Below are 15,779 nucleotides of genomic sequence, written 5' to 3'. Positions count from 1 at the left end.
GCACATCACATACAATGTACAAAAATTGGTCATGTATGCTCATAATGAACTTTCCCAGTGTTCTTCATACATGGATATTATTGTGCAGAAATGACTGATCTCCATTTTCCAACGATTTTCTGTCCGAGTTTGTGCATAACACGACTTCCATTATCTCCTGAAACCCAAGAGCCAGACCATAAGCGACAATTTCACCAATCAATACGGTAATTTCATACAGGAATATACAAGGAGTTACAAATGGGGTTACAGATGGGGTGTGCGGGGGAGCAATGTCCCATTATATCCCCAAGACACAGGGGATAAAAGCAGACATCAGTGGATCTGTCTGGCAGCAGTGAGTATCAGTAGGAAAATGGACAATTGGACACTTTTATCTGCTGGCTTTGATGTTGGTGAAGAGGCTGATGGAGGTTCAAGGACAACTGCAACGCCATGGGAGGGTAGGGACAGAGGAGGGGTGGGGCAAGTGGAAAAAAATGAAAATGTGCACATACGCTAGAGAAAAGAGAAAGGAGGGGATGTAGAGGAAAAGGGAGATGAAAGAGAACCATAACTGGAGTGAGAATGGAAGAGACAGGTGCCCCAACAGCGACTGGTCTTTAAACATTTACCTGCGCCTGCCTATGCTGAGGGGAGAAATGGCTGTTTGATTCCATTACACTTCTATTACAGCTGTAGTTAATGGCTGTGTCACAGTCTATTAACTTCATTCATCTTTGCCTCTGATATATAACAGGACATCAGCGTTGAACAAAGACAGATGACTGTGGCTCCCTGCTACGCCATTACAACTCATACCTTATTTCCATGCAAGGGATGAGGTGGAGGACACACGCACTGTATCCGTACGGGGCATTCACCACAAACAAAGAGGAAACACGTATAGCCTGCATTGTAATATACTGTAGAAAACAAACACAGAGTGTAACACAGCCATCCATCTTTCTGTCCTCTCCACACGAACACAGCAGTGACAGCCAGCAGTCTAGTGTGATAAAGGGAAACAAAGCGAGGTGGGTTTAATCTAAACACGTCAGTATCTGTGGGATCGGAGCACATGACTGTAAGCATATATCCAGTTTTGACAGAGACAACATAACAGCAAGAGAGATATAAAGTAGTACACATACAACACTGTAGGTGTGTGTGTGTGTGTGTGGGAGGGGGGGACTGCTGCTGCTCACATATGACTGTTGTGAAGGACTGAATGTTCATATCTACTCAGTGTTACCCGCTTTAAATCATATATCAGTATAAACAGACTGTGATGTTTCTTTTTCTGTTGTCATGATCGAACACTGGTAGAGGCCTTAGAACAAAATTATAATTGTCTCCGGTGAGTAAAATTTAATAACAAAGAAATCCCAAAATAATTTAAAGACTTTATTTGGCTGTCTAGAGAATCTATCCATCAGTGATAGAAAGGGTTTGAACAAATCACACATGATTTTGTATTAAGCCAAAAACGGAGGTAAAAAGATTGCCTCCTCCAGTGCAAAAAGGAGAAGTCATCTTTCAGTACAGACCGAGACGTGAGAATGATAATATCATGAACATTCCTGGGTATTAGTAGTTTTTCTAAAATTACTAATTTGACACCAAAAGTTTGGGCTCAGTTACAAATCCAAGTAGTATTTCTCCAGGAATGAGATGCTGTATGCAATTTAAAATGATATACTTTTAACATCTCTTTGTGGCGCCGATAGAATAAGTTTGAAAAATGGGTAACATGAACACAGTGTAGCAAGGGGAATGGATGAACCTAGACTTAATCCAGCCAGTAATACCATAAATTTGGTGTTCTCCAGTATAAAAAAATCACATGGAGCAGTGAAAAATGATGTGAAATTTGCTTTATTGCTATGGTAACACTGACAATTTTCAGTTTGACTTATCAAATACATTTATATGCTAACCTGTTTCCAAAATCATTCCCTTTTTACTATATAGTGCACTATATTTTAGCTGTCTGCCATTTTATTTGAGTGTCTAAATTCTGCTCTATGTAGTGACCTCAAAAATTCCCACAGTGAAACGAAAAGAAGTTGTGTGCATGGCTTGTACTTTCCGCTAACAAACCCATAGTGCAATGTGTCACATTTAATACAAGAGAAAACTACAGTTGTGGGACTACACTTGATTATTATGACGCAAAATGACAATCATCCACAAGTGTCCAAAATCTCAATTCAGTGCACAATAAATTAAACTACTGAGTTTCTGCTATTTAGGGAACTGCGAATGAGTGGATGAGGGATTTCAAATACAGCCATTTTGGATCTCTTGGTCATTTGTTCCAACATTGAATTGAAAATCTACAATAAATGATAAACCATGATAAAATATCCAATCTGCTGAAAATCAGGAGTGAAAATCTTTCAGCAACATTGTGCACCGAATGTAGCAGATATCCATATTTGTATGAGACAAAGGCAGACATGGATAAAGATCTCCTTGCATGTTTAGTTAAAGTGGAAATAGACTTTTTTGCTTTAACTTATTATTATGAAGTAAATGTTGATTGCACAGTGTAATGGCTATATAATAATGACATCATCGGCCTTTAGATTGGTTCCCTGTAAACCTCGCTTTCACTATGCAGTTCTATCTGCCACCGTGTACGATCTCCTGGGAAAATGAAGGCTCGATTTACAGCACAAAGGAAATGCATCAACCATTGTGCAACCAAAAGAGGAAGAGGATAATGCTTTTGTTTTACCCAATAGCTATTGGTTGCTATATCTCATAATAATTTGTTAGATGGCCAGCCTCTTTCTATTGTCTTACTGCTATATGATAAATGTGGAATATTGAACGTGCAAATCTGATGACACACTACTTGTATCTGCATGCGCTACATTTTAGTTGCATTGAGTGTAATACCTGAATAGCTACAGTAGCTAACGGGAAGAAAGCCCTCTAGAAATCAGTTAACTAAGCTACCAGCCCTACGGCCACAGAATACTGGATCAGTATCCAGTCAGGCTGACATGAAAATCATATGAACAAATATGAATCATATATATACTTGTTCATATGAAAATCAACAGAGAGAAAATATGTTATCACTGTCTCCGTTGTGCAGTTTCTTTCATTTTGTAAAAACAAACATGCTACCAACCCAGTTCGCTTTTCTCAACACATAAAGAATTTCTATCTGCTTTCATGTCTCCATTATAGACTGAATGAATGAACAAACTTGTGCTTTTTCTCTGAATGTTTTCTTCTAACGTTACTCCCCCCTCCACCTTGACGCCAACACCTGCTGTAGTTACTTCTTTGTGCAAAGCAATAACGTTACTTGAACTATGTTATTACTTTGCAATACACATCATTACAATAGCTTTTGCTTCAGTTTACCTCTTCAGTGAACATGCTTCATTCTTCTCTCTTATTTCCAAAGTGGTGTTCATCATTTCCTCATGGAGCTAAGCTCTGAGGAAAAGCGATCTGATTGTCTTTGTGTCAGTGGCACAAACAATAATACCACTTGGAAACGCTAGGGGGGGAAACTTGAAAAGTTGTCTGTTTCTACTTTAATTTCATAAGGGGATTATACATGGTCTCAGCAGTGCCTTCGAATGAGCTGCTCTGAAATGAGGCTCTCGCTTCTCTACTCCCTGCTGGCTCTTGCTGCCTAGCATTAACCTATTTAGGGCAGCTTTTAGGCCTCTACATCGCCCCTATACTCTTTCACAATTTATGAGGCCTAATCAATACGGAGTGGAGCACCTACATGAAAAATGATTCAGGGGAAACCGCAGAGGAGAGCACATCAAAGAGAGGCCCCCCTTTCCTGCAAGAGATACCACTCTCCAAATTATTATAACCTAATACACAACATCAAGAACTGAGACCCCACTATAAGAGGACAGGCCCGGAGGCTAATACCCAGTTAAAGCAGTTTTATTTTACCCTTCCTCTTTCCTGCCTTCGTCTACACCCCCTCATAAAGCTTTATCAAAAGCTAATTATGCTCAAAAACAATGAAATAACTCATCGGATGGCAGTCTGTACAGAGCTTATTGTATGAGCCTCTTGGCAATAGTACCCCACAAAAATTATATTGTCACTTACCTATTAATGAAGACAAGTTTGCAGGCACTCTTTGGTCCATTTTAATTTATATTAATTCTCTGTCAGCCCTCGTTATGGGCATTATTAAGCTGCACCCGGAAGCAAAACAAGGCTTTTGACCTGAGCAGGAGTTGGAATAAATCTCTCTCTATCATTTAGTGGCTGTGAGCAGGCAAAATATCTTAACAAACAACCTGGCAGAAGGAGGTATGTGAGGAGAATTTAGAGGAGCTATTAGTGTTTGCAAAGTTTTGAATATATTTAAAAGTCTCTGTGCCTGCTATGCAGATCCAAAGAGCAGAATAAAGGAGAATGTGCAGGACAACTTGTGTTTCATATTGTTGTACTATTATACTGACCTAGCATGATAAGGAGCCTTTAAATACAGAAGGAAAAGCACGGGTGTAAATAATAAAATTAATGATGGTTGAAATGTAGCTGCTTCAGTTACAGGGTCCTGGTATTGTGCATGCTGGCTCACTGTCACACTGTCATGGTTTACTGGGACGCTTGTGCTGTTCCTACTATGATGAGTCAAAATGCTGTTAAAAAGGCCAATCGGACTGATTTGTCATTTATTTCACTGAACAAATCAACCAGGATTGAGTTGCATCTTCTCTTAAATCCCTTCCTAAATTATAGGTAACTACTAGCTAGTTTCAAACTTGTGTCTTCAGATCGCACCATTTGAACTTGTGTAAAATGTCTAAGTTAATCATGTATTTGAGCTACTTTCTTTTCTGTCTAAAATCGGCACTGCTAGCATTACAAGCTGTAGCATAACTTTAAAACATAACAGCTTTAGGCGACCAAACGATACACAATTAACTTAACTCTCAATCTTTTCTGAATGTAGGTATTACTTCATTTATATATATACATACATTGAGAAATATTTGTAGTAGAGTTAGTAGTATTTGTGTTTGACAGTTTGAATCAGATTATGCTAACCAAACCAGCACTAGGCATAGCATTTTAGAATTTGAGGTATATTGTGTTATTTTTTTGAAATGTAATTTAAGTTCTTCCTAGTTTACATTCTTATTAAAGAGTTTTTGATAAGTGTTGGTGGTTGATATGTTGACCATATTTTACTCTTCAGTCTAAATTGGACATATATTAGCTTGCTAAGGTTTTGTCGGTTAGCTCACACAACAGTTACACCTGGCAGCTACTGGGTGTATTAAATATACAGTAAAACTAATCTTTACATAAGACCTAGTTTGTGTGATGCAACCCTTTTTAATTAAGGAATGTGTAAACTTACACAGTAAACTCTTACGTTATAGCTGGTAGGGGTGTGCTTGAATACAAATATGTTACTCGGCAAAGCACAAATAGCGGGGGGTTTTTATATTTATTTTGTACAAATATTTAAAAAATTATTTGCTTTCAGAAAGAGGAAAAAAAAGTCAAATACCAGCACGCAGGTCAGTTACATTGCTATCTCAGTCTCTCTCCTCTGCTCCACTGTTACTCTATCAGCAGGTCTCAACGAGGGGAGTCACATCCACTTGCTACATGATGCACATTTCCTAATTTGGACATCACTCTCAGAGTTAGGGGTGTTCCCCAGAGATAAAGCTGAGCTACTGACACACGCGAAGTGCTCGCGAGGGACTCTCCATAACCTGTTGTTCCCCTTCTCCAAAGCAATAATTGCCTTTGAAGTTCTTCTGTACACGTTACACGCTGTGCTGTCTCTATGTTATGGTTGTATAAATAGGTAGAGGTCAATCTGCAATGAGGTGATGAGTAAAGTTTTAGCTCAGTAGTCAGCGCAATCGTCTATGATCTGGGGGACTCCAGTTCATGACCTGGTGTGGGGACCTCCTTCATAAGGTAGTTTATTCATGAACACTTATTGTAACAAAATTAAAAAGTGTAATAAAAACAAAAACAGGATTTTTAAGCCTCTTTCCACTTTTATGAGACTACAAATACAAATAATTTTGCTGCCTCAACGAATATAGATACAAATACTGGGCTCTCTTCACATCCATAATGGCTAGGCAATGTCTGAACTTAGAAACAGCTGTTGAAATTGCCTCCAGCTAATACTAACCATGATTTTATTTCAACAAATTCATCCCGTGAATCAAGATATTTCAGCTATCTGAGTTTTGGCATAAATCTCCTCAGAATCAAAAAGCAACAGAAACAAATCCATCACGGAAGAGGCAGAGATATATCACTTTCTCCACCCCCAGTAGCCTCAGTCAAACACAGTGCAGTGCAACCACAGGTCATGTTATATTTTTAGTAAGGAATTTGTGTGGATTGCTCTTACAATGCTGTTACAGTTTTTTTCTACACCTTCTGAACTTGAGTTACTGAGGCTATCATTCATAATCACCTATTATAAGAATGCCTGATCACTAATGTTGTTGAAGATTAGGTCGTAGATAATGTCCACACCAGAAACCCAGCATCACAACACTGACTCTAATAGAATTAATGGGCAGTGATTGGCTAATGAGGCAGAAATTGCACCATTCCAGTCAATTTAACTAAAAAGTCGGCCCTCTGTTTCCACTGTGGTCACATAAACTACAGAATACACCTCATAGTGTTTGACGTTCACTACCCAAAGCTCAAGGTTTTCACTTTCAAGACACTCTAAATGCAATTTTAGAGATAGAGCTTGTGTCCCTAACCAAGACAAACCTTGTTGTGCTCAAACCTTTAGTGTTCACAGTTGTCCTTCTGGCAGCCATATTGGTCATTTCAACCCCCCACCCTCCACTCATTCCAGGAAGAGGGGCCTATTGTTAAATGATCCATTCCTTCTCTGTGGCTCTGTTGGCTCATCCAGAGCTTCTGGCCAGTGGAGAGTGGCTAATCTGCCATGCTGTCTGTGTTTGTAGGGCTGTAACGGCACTGTCCGAATGTTATTGGTATTCCCTACACTGCAGCCTACCCACTGATCTAACTGCCTGTATGTATCTCTGACTGGCATATTAGGCAGTTAACAAATTAAAGGAAAAACCAGTATAAATGAGTGGAGAAACATAAAGAATGCAGATGCTTCCACACAGATGCACTGCATGGTACAATTAAGCAACTGACATCCAATCATGTTCTGTGGTATGTATAAAAATGCTGAGCAGTCCCAGTTGATTCTGATTTTGTATCAAGATGGCAAGAGGAAAAGATCTAAGTGACTTTGAAAGAGGGCTCATTGTTGGGGCACAGATGGAAGGAGCTTCTGCAAGTGACATCTGGATTTAGATCTATGGGAAGAACATCAGTAAATAGGGTTGGAAATTGTGGTCGACAGAGCACATTTGATGACCGTGATGCTTGTGCATTAGTACAATATGTAAGGAAAAACAGAAGAGCAACTCTTCTTCAGGTGACTGAGAATGTCAGTGCAGGACGTGATCAGACTGTGTCAGCAAGAACAGTCCGTCGACAATTACATAGAGAGTGGTATTATAGCAGGGTGGCAGTGCATAAACCCCTCATTACAAAGATGAATGCACATTTGAGAGTTAGGCACTGGTCTACAGAGATGTGGAAAAAAGTGATATGATCAGATGAGTCATCACCATAGTCAGTGGGTGAGTGCATGTGAGGCATACACCAAGAGAACAGTACAGGCCTGAATGCTTTACCCCTATAGTGAGGAGATCCAGTGGCTCTGTCATGCATTTTGCTGGCATGGTTTGGGTCCACTTGTCCCCTTAGAGGGAAGGGTCACCGCAAATCAATACAAAGTTGTTCTGAGTCATCATCTTTATACTTCCTGGCTGCTGAACTGACTGACCACCTGTCTGAACACCTGACTGTGTAAAACTGCCTGTTTGACTGCATCAGTATCAAATTTCCTAAATGTCTTTGTGTCTGAAAACCTAATTGTTTGACAGCCTTCCTGAATTTCTGCCTGAAAGCTGAACTGTGTGACTACCTGTATGTCTGCCTGAATATTTGACTACCTGACTGCGCACACCTGTCTCTCTTCCTGCCTGCTTTTGTCAGTAGCTGTCTGGCTGAGTGGGCCAGAGAGTGAATCACATCCAATCACATCAAGTGACAGGAAAATGGAGATGAAATCATTGACAATGGTTTTATTTTGGCAAAGGATAAACACAACCTGCTGTAACCCATGAAATGGTAAAGAAAGAAACAGCAAAGTAAAATTAGCATCTCACAGACTGTTGCTGAAAATACCTCATATGTCATGTGATTCACTGCAAACCATTCCTTCCAAACGTTTTGTCCTCAAAACCAAAGTCATTAACTACTTCAAGTTTGCTGCAACTACATCTGGACATTCAAGGTGAGACGCTCAGTGCCACTGTGATAATCAGAGCAAGAGAACTGGCCACAGCTAGCACCGAAATGGATCTCTCGCTGGGGAAAAAATTGCATGTGGTGCATTATTATTATTTTTTTATTAGGTCAAAAAATGCTTTGTAAAGCAGTTATTGCAGCGAGAGGGAATAGCAGATGAATTTCTCACTGGGATAATGTGCAGCAGAGCTTCTTCCTCTCCATGTTGTCTCTATAAATATTCAAACCCATGGTCCATGGGTCGTGGTGGGTGAAAGGAAAGCAGTAGTTATTCAAACAGAGTTTTGCTTGCGTGTTGCAAAAGGTTGATATAGGTCATGTTGACTGAATGACCCTATAGCCTGCCTCATTTCTTCTGTACATAATATTTAAAAGTTGCCTCTGTCTTACTGTTTCTCTCTTTACTTTCTTAAACGCCTACATCTTGTTGCTTTCGCCTCACTTAAACTTTAAACTTACATTCTCATAAATCTCCTTTCCTATTCACCTCAATTCCTCCTTCCTTCCTTCTCTCATAGACTGTTTATAAAGATAGAATGTAACAAGGTGTGACGTCACCCATTGGTTTGCATTGGAGTTGGTTTAAAGCCCAGAGATGCTGCGAATGGTTGGCACCATCTGTTTGGAGGCAGGACCTTCCAAAAGGATTACAGGGTGTTGTCTTTCATGGAAACACGTCCTGCCACTGCAGACCGAAGCTAACACTAGCTTACTGGGAACACTGAGCACTGCACACTTGGGTTACCATTAGCTACTTTAGCTACATTGTGCTAACAGGGCAGATATTGTGATCAAGTAACATTAAACTTTTGACTATTGCAACAATAGTGCGACTCAGTGCGAGTCCCTGAGCTGGGGAGAGCAGTAGGTGAGTGAGCTGTCAATCACAGCTATCGCTCAACGCTCACACAGCATAAGTTACTATAAGTCTTCAAGTCTTATTAACGGAGCAATAATTTCCCAAATGACCTCCAGCACATGTATTAGAGGGCCCAAATTTAGAGACTTTAATGACTTGTTGAAAAAGAAAAAGACTTACTATTTCATGAGAGAAGTTAAAGCTTTTTGTTCGGGAGTCAGTAGGAGCATCTAGTGGCCATTGATGTAATTGCACTTTAAGATACTTCCACATTGGCTTCAGCCTCAAGCTGTAGCAGCTGCTGCTTGGTCTCTTTCGGTATTTACCTCCCCCTACTGGCCTACTACTACCAAAGTCCAACAGGTCGAAAAAGGCAAGCATTCAGACAAACTGAAGAAGCAAACACTTTAGAAAGATTATCTAAAACAGTGGTTCCAACCTGGGGGTTGGGACCCCACAAAGGGTCACAAGATGAATAATGGGAAAAAAGAAGCCTTGTTTTGTTCACAAATTATGTTTATCTTTTCTGATGTTCCTCTCATTTTTACTTTTTTATTGTTTAGTATTATAGTTAGTTTTATGTTTTCATCTTCAAAAAACTATGCAAATGAAATAAACTGAGAAGGGAACATCACTCTTTGTTTGAACTGTTTGCAACTTACAGTAATATATATGCAGCCTGTGACATGGGTCACTAGTAAACATTGCTTTATTTTAAAGGGTTGCAAGCCAAAAAGGTTACAAAGCAGTGATCTAAAACACTTTATTTGTATATATATCTGAAAAAGAGCACACCTGAGAAGTCAGTACTCTAGAAAAACCGTAAGTTAACGTCGAACCAGGAAGTTATACTGTGATGTAGAACAATCGAGAGTCACGGTTATAATTTTACTGTTTCCTCTTCGAATACGTTACTAGCTACAACTACCAATATTCTGGTTAATGTGGGGTTTGTTTAAGTTCTCTCTGACTATTGGACTGTTCATATGTTCCCAGATCTCAGCAGTTAAAATAATACAATTAGTAGTGAGTACAATAGTAATATTTTCAACAAGAATGATGGCCAAGAATACAAAAAATAAAGTAAAACTCAAAGAACATAATTATCCTTTAAAGATCCCCTCCAGAAATGTTTTAATGAAATGTAAAAATAGTCAGTGTCGGATAATAATTTCTGTCTGATACAGTTTTTTCTCCAAAAAAAGTTCAATTATCTTGTTAAAACCCGTAATATGATATCTACTCCTCCTGAAAAATCACGAATATCAGAATTTCAAAAACTGCTGGATGCATATGTCTTAAACTGAGATTTAAGGTGAGCACAGATGAATGTGAAAACAGCCTTTTAGTGTAAAACTCTTTCTGCATCTTTCTGCACACTGAACCTCAAACATCAAAGTGAAGTAACAATAAGCAAAACACATTTTTGAGTGGAGGGAGTCTTTAACTATACTGCAAACAAGAAACTTAGTTGGTCACATAGTTCCATGAGGTGTGTATTCACATTATTTCTCACATCTTTATACCTTTCTACAATTATACCTTCTGCAGTTCCTCTTTCTCAATGCTTATATATTCCTCAGCAAGAAATCATTTTGCACATGTCAGAGACATGCAAAATTGAAGTTATCCAAAACAAGCCTGATGTTATGGCACATTTCAATAGCTTCATCATGAAGGCATTTAAGTCACAGATTCAAAACATGATGCAGGTTGCAGCTGTGGACAATAACTGATGTCTCAGTTTTGAGTTTGCAGCTATATTTACAATTTCTCAGTTTCTGCAGCTGACCTTCCTGTAAAAATCTTCTATATATGTTCTTATATATGTCTGTCCTTTGTCTCCCCACCTCTCAGCTTGTTTTCATCTCCTCTATCTCCCTTTTGAAAGCTTCAGCCTGATCAGTTAGCCATCTGCTGGTCTGACCAGCAGCAGCAGCAGCAGCAGCAGCAGCAGCAGCGGCGTCTGTGTGGTCAGCCAGTTTGATGTTGCGACCCCAGGGATCAGGACAGGTGAGTGGCCGCAATCAGCCGCTTTGATTACTCCCTTAACCACTGCAGAGCAACCAATTTACCACAGGGTTACCACTGAACCTATTAACCTGTTAGCCTGCACAGCCACTGCAAGGAAATTGGATACTGGAGGAAGGATGTAATGTGGTGTTTTGTAAAGGAAATCATGTAATGTGTGCCCTTCAGGTGGAGCAAAATTAGATTGAGAGGTGCTGTGTGTGCATGGGGCTCTACTTCATATATTCGTGATATATGATTGGGGGTATTGCATTCATCAAACTTGTAATCAGGAACATAATCCAAGAGATTACTGTCGCTTATTTAGAATATCCTCACATTGAATTTTCTGCTCAGAGGCCTGGACTGAACTGATAGTGGGGTTTTTTGTTTTTTTTGCAATCCAAATTCATTAGATAATGGTCCCTTTCACCACAACATAATGGCAAACACATTAAGTCACATGGAAATATCTCCAACATGCATCAGTGTAATGTCAGAGAGTTTACCTCTGTGTGTGTGTGTGTGTGTGTGTGTGTGTGTGTGTGATAACAAGGTAACAAGGTCAGAGTAAGCACAAGCAGCAATTAGAGAGCAGCTAGTCGTCACCACTGATTATGCTGTTTATTGTTTTTTTCCTCTGGACCGGATGTGTTTCTTTTCTTATACATGTGTTTTCACTATTTGGGGGATTATTTGAATGTTTCTGGCTAATTATAGTTGTAAAGATAAAACCAACATCCCCTAATGGCTTTACAATGATGACGTAGTTACCATTACGGTTGAAACACTGGTTACTCCTAGCGTTAATTATTAACTTGATAGTTACTGCAATAAAAACTACTTTCAGGGACAGCTTCCTCGGTCGATCTTGTGTACTTTAATGTCCACTGCAACAGTAGGAAAACAGAACACTGACCACAAACATTCAGTGTTTTACCGTGTATCACTCCACCAATCTAAACAATTACTTACAGGCAAGGAACACAATGTTATGTAGTTCCCAGTCTACTGAAAAACAGACATGTTAAAATATAAAACGTATATAATTACCACTAATTAAATTATGTAAGTCATCCCAATAAAAATGACTGAAATAAGTCGATCAGTCTTAACAAAGATAGATCTCATATTACAGTCATTGATGGTGAATAAATGTTGCATGAGAATCAAACAAGGCAGAAGACTTAGCTTACATGTTAATAAGATCAAATGTTATGAGCATGAAATATTGCTTAAGGAGTCAGAAGGAGCTCTGTACAAGGATTGCACAGATTCAGAAGGACCTCACAACAGAGGGTCAGACCTATGAAAATGACAGCATTCCATTTTCCTGCTGTAATACTGGAAATAGAGGCACTACTGTGAACAATTTCAATAACTGGCAAGAGGACTCAATCGTATGACTCAGAGACAGAAATCTTGATCAAAAACAGTCTTTACTTGCAAAGGTTCGGTACACAGGGAGTCAATCAGAAGATAAAACAAACAAATTCGGCAAGGAGAAGACAAAGGTGAGGTCCAGGTAAAACAAAGCAGAGATCAAAAACCATAGACTGTATAAAAGTAATGGATGTAGCCACTGTGACGTCACCCATTGATTTGTGGACTCCTGGTTTGAAGCCTCGAGTTTGGCATTTTCTCCAAAAAAAGTTCAATTACCTTGTTAAAACCCTTAATATGACATCTACTCCTCCTGAAAAATCACGAATATATAAATATGCAAATATTTTTTTATTTCAAAAACTGCTGGATGCACATGTCTTAACTGGGATTTAAGGTGAGCACAGATAAATGTGAAAACAGCCTTACCGTCACCCGTTGATTTGTGGACTCCTGTTTTGAAGCCTCACGTTCGGCATTTTGACTGTCGCCATCTTGGTTTTTTGGAGGCAGAAGTGATGAGTGGTGACCATATTTGGACGAGAACGTGGAGGCTGGGGAGGAGCTCTCAAGGGTCCAAGTGCAGAACGTCACGCACTACCGTGGTAGCAACTTATCAATCACAAGGTAACCATGCAATAAAGCTTATCCTGAGAGGGGAACACACAGCCTAACTACACTAGGGAGGGAAGGATATGAGGGACAGGTGGAACTAATCGGGGCGGGGTAAACAATCACACAGGTGGGAAACACACAAGGCCAGGAAGTATCTGAAATGAGATAAGAAGGTGAGTGTTTCAAAAAAAATCAGGCAACAATGAAGGAATGAGATGAAACAATGAAAAACATAACCTTGGTGTGAAAGAATTTTCCTTCTTGAGGCTTAAATGTAAGACACAGTGTTTCTCCGGGTCATTTTCGGGGTCATCTGCAAACCTGGGAGCAGCAGGTCATGGCCTGTCTGTTTCAGAGCAGTACATCTCTCTGTCTGCTAAGGATGACTGGGCAAGGCAGCTGTCCTGATAAGGCTGGCTGTCTCCTGTGGGAACCATGGTCATAGAAGATATGCTGTGCTCTGTTTCAGACAGTCAGACTGTCTCCTCTTAGAATGTATTGCATGTGACCTGAATGTAGATAATGTGACTTCGGTTAACTTGAGTGAGCATAGTTTCTTGTTTAGGATCCAATACCTAATATAATCCTCACTCATATATTAATGAATAAAGAATAACCTTATTTGGACACATAGTAAATCTTGTAGGTCTAGTGAAGGGTTAAATACTCCTTGCCAGGAAGAAACCTTCAGAATTGGGTGGCATTACAAAGTGTCTTCAGTTGTACTGCTTATCTCTGTTCTCCTTGATCGAGCTTCAATAAATGTTTCTGCATAGGTTCAGGTCTCCTGAACCTTTGTCAGTTACAAGTTCTCAATATTTTCATTTACACTAGGGAGCAGGGCAGGATGTCACAGGAGTCAGTTAAACTAAGCTACACTCAAATGGGATAAACACAAACTGTAATGAAAACATGGACGTAGCCACTGTGATGTCACCCATTGGTTTGTGGACTCCCATTTTGAAGCTTCGAGTTTGGAGATGTGACCGTCCCCTTCTCTGATTTTTGGAGCCAGAAGTGACCATATTTGGACAAGAGGGTGGGGCTGATGCTAGTGCTAGCTGCTAGCTTGGTTAGCATGGTGCATTTACTGTCTATAGTTAAATGTGATAATGCTAATGCTAATTTTCACTAGCAAAAAACAGGCTTAAAACCATTAAAACTAAATGTACTTACCCGAAAAACTGAAAAGCCAACTTCTTAAAAGGTCTTTTAGTACAACCAAACACTGAACAAGACTTTTTGAGGTGACCAAAATGTTACAATTAATTTTCATGAATTAAAAACACACAGGGTTACACCATGGTTAGCGACTTGTCAATCACAAGGTAGCCATGGCCTAAAGCTTACACTGTTTTATCATCTATTTTACTGTAAATGGGACCATAATTTACAAAATGAACATCATGTTGTATTGAAAAAACTAAAATAAAAATAAACTCATTAGGAAAGTGTTTACTAAGGTAATAAATCAAGTGAGAAGTAGGCTAATTTTCTCATAGACTGCCATAGAATGAGACTTATTTTTGGAGTCAGTGGAGTCTCCCCCTGCTGATCATTAGAAAGAATGCAGTTTAAGACTTCAGCGTTGGCCTTACTTTTCAGACGGAGCTACCCGCTTGGGGATAAATGAGTCCAGAGAAGAAAAGAATGTGAGAAGAGGGACAGATGAAAGAAGGACTGGATCTGCTTGTTGTAAAAATCTGAGTGCCATACATATGCAGTCTCCTTATTTTAATACACCCATTGTCACGCCTGACTGAATCAACAAGTAAACTCATGCATCTGTAGCACATGTGCACATTTAAACATATTTCACCCCCTTATTTCAACAAACTCAAATTACTGTGTGAAGCTTTCACTGTGAGGTTTTAGGATATTATAGAATGTTATCTCTGTCACATTTTGTTTCATCATTATTATACCTTAGGCATTCGACAAAGGTGGAAAACCATTTCACTCTGTCTGCTAACCCCTTTTGCGTTTTTTGGTGAGTTTCGCAGCTACCCTAGGTTCTCCTACACGCTTGGAACAGGAGGAGGAGGGGTATTCAGTTGGTTGCAATCTGCAACGTTACCGTTGGACTAAATCCTACATACTGGTTGTTTAAAAGCCCAATCCAAATTATACAAAAAAATTATAATTCAGTCTAAGTTATTAAACTCCTCTGATCCTGCTAAAGGTTTATTTGCATAAGAAAATGTAAAACTGACCATTTTACAAGCTCACAATGTCTGACATCCTCAGTAACGAGAAGACGGTCAAGATGGATCTACAGCTGATTCACTCTCTGTGTTGCTGTTTCTCAAACTGAAGGCAACACTGCTTCATTCACTTCATTTTTACATTTACAAGTCCTCAAAATTAGCACAACTACTGCATTTGGAGACTAACTCGTTTTGTCCATCCTACTGCGGAGTGGACTCTTGTATCTAAAACATAATCTAAATTATGTTTTTGATACAAGAAATAGTCTATTACTTCAGCCAACTGCAATAAATCCCTAATCTTTTAATTAAGTTTTGAATGTTGGTGT

General features: G+C 39.3%; 1 long non-coding RNA gene across 1 annotated transcript in view; it reads right to left on the bottom strand.

Moving 5' to 3' along the window:
• LOC137171909 (uncharacterized) overlaps positions 1-15,552 on the bottom strand; it is a 47,139-nt gene extending 31,587 nt beyond the window's left edge. The window contains exon 1 of the long non-coding RNA XR_010924835.1: positions 13,058-15,552. This is a non-coding gene — a long non-coding RNA (uncharacterized lncRNA). The remainder of the gene's footprint in view (positions 1-13,057) is intronic.
• Positions 15,553-15,779: the final 227 nt, after the last annotated feature.

The sequence above is a fragment of the Thunnus thynnus genome, chromosome 20 (genome assembly GCF_963924715.1).
Source record: "Thunnus thynnus chromosome 20, fThuThy2.1, whole genome shotgun sequence".
In the NCBI taxonomy this organism is placed as follows: Eukaryota; Metazoa; Chordata; class Actinopteri; order Scombriformes; family Scombridae; genus Thunnus; species Thunnus thynnus.
Note: the sequence above shows the minus strand (reverse complement) of the source record. Positions and strands in the feature narration are given on the sequence as shown.